Source organism: Hordeum vulgare, chromosome 5H (assembly GCF_904849725.1).
Source record: "Hordeum vulgare subsp. vulgare chromosome 5H, MorexV3_pseudomolecules_assembly, whole genome shotgun sequence".
Taxonomy (NCBI): domain Eukaryota; kingdom Viridiplantae; phylum Streptophyta; class Magnoliopsida; order Poales; family Poaceae; genus Hordeum; species Hordeum vulgare.
Genome location: NC_058522.1, coordinates 473,339,435 through 473,341,006, shown reverse-complemented (window position 1 = coordinate 473,341,006; position 1,572 = coordinate 473,339,435). Strand labels below are relative to the sequence as shown.

The 1,572-nt window shown below is 49.9% G+C and overlaps 1 pseudogene; it reads right to left on the bottom strand.

Annotated features, from left to right (window-relative positions):
* Nucleotides 1-271: 271 nt before the first annotated feature.
* Nucleotides 272-1,278, bottom strand: LOC123396915 (annotated as a pseudogene).
* Between the last annotated feature and the right edge of the window lie 294 nt (nucleotides 1,279-1,572).

Sequence of the window (1,572 nt, the reverse complement as noted above, 5' to 3'; positions counted from 1 at the left end):
AAGATCCTCTTTTGTTTTGTTGTCTCATACAAATCAATAAAAAGATACGCAACCTTTGTGTATTCATGAAACATAAAAGTTACCATGATATCCATCGTAATTCATGAAATATGTAGTAATATACACAATGATGGGTCGATGCCTCATGAGTATGCACGCCATGTCCATGGAAGTCGGTCGGAGGTAGATGGGATATGACGGCCAGGCAGCGTCACAAGGTGCTCCATTGTAAAAACCTCCACTTACGGCTACGTAGGCCAGCGAGAGAGGTTTAGCGAGGCCAACGCATGAACTTGAAAGTGCAGCCGTTTCGAAGAGGGAACTCCTCGTCGCACCTGTCACCGTGGCCTCTCTTCTGATTATACCCGGGGTAATCTTCTTTACGGAAGGCGACCATCTCGAACTTGAGAAGCGAAAACTCAAGGGCCAGATACTCGATTTCCCATCTGTCGTATGGCTGCCCCGTCTTGTGGCTCACATGTATCTCGCCGAGGGGACGAAGCATCTGGCTCGCGTTGCGGAAGAACCTTTGCACCAGCAGCCGATGGGTGCTACAGCGACACAGAAAAATGTCAGTAATACGTACGAAGCTAACTCTTTGGCAAGTGCGAGGTGTCAGACAAATAATGGGAAAGAAGTAGACAAATGAAGAAGATGGCCATATTATATCTCGAGGGAGTGAGCATACGTACTTGATCATATGAACCTGGTTCTCCTTCCCTATGAACCCGGCGTGAGGAAAATTGAAGACTATTCGGTCGAACCGTCTAGACTTGAGATCGGTGCGTTTCTTCATTTTCTTCACACTGACACTATGCAACACCGTGGCACCCAGTCTCTTGAGCTCCGCCACGTTCGATTCCGCTTTGCTGTAAATGCTGATCAGATGAACTGCACTCCAAGATGATTGCCAGCGAGAAACGGCGGCGGAAATAGATAAGTACAAAACGATTGAATCACAAATTAAGGCACGCTAGTAATCATCCATCATTATCCAGACCCTAATTAACCCTTTTGTGCGTGCTGCATGCAAACAACATGAGAAGATCAAGCGCGTGGCAGGAGAAAACGGAAAGGGTATCGAACCGTAGGAGTCGAGGGACGTCGCGACGAGTTTCTCCCCGATCCGAAGGCGGTGGCGAGCGCCAGCGAGAAGGAGAAGTCGCCGTCGCCGACGATCAGTATGGTCTGAGCCGACGAGTAGTGCCCCAGCCACTTGACCACCTTCTCATCCTTCCTCTCCTCCACGGGAATCGCCACCAGCTTCACCGTCGGCATGTCCGTTCACCTTCCCCAAGGAGAGCGAGGCCAGAGCTACGTGGAGTATCAGTGTGTGTGACGAAGCGTCTGGACCGGCGTCCAGTTGGATTGGAACCAAATGGCCCCGGCGAGGACCGATGGGTTTTGAATTAGATGGCGGGTGAATGGGTCGCCTTGGCCCTTGGGTTCTCATCATCCACTACTAGGAGTACGTGCGATCTCTTGGGATGGATTCGCCATTAACTCTGAGATCATGGGAATCTGAAACGCCAAGGGATACTGTACATATACATGCATGCCTCAATATTTTAT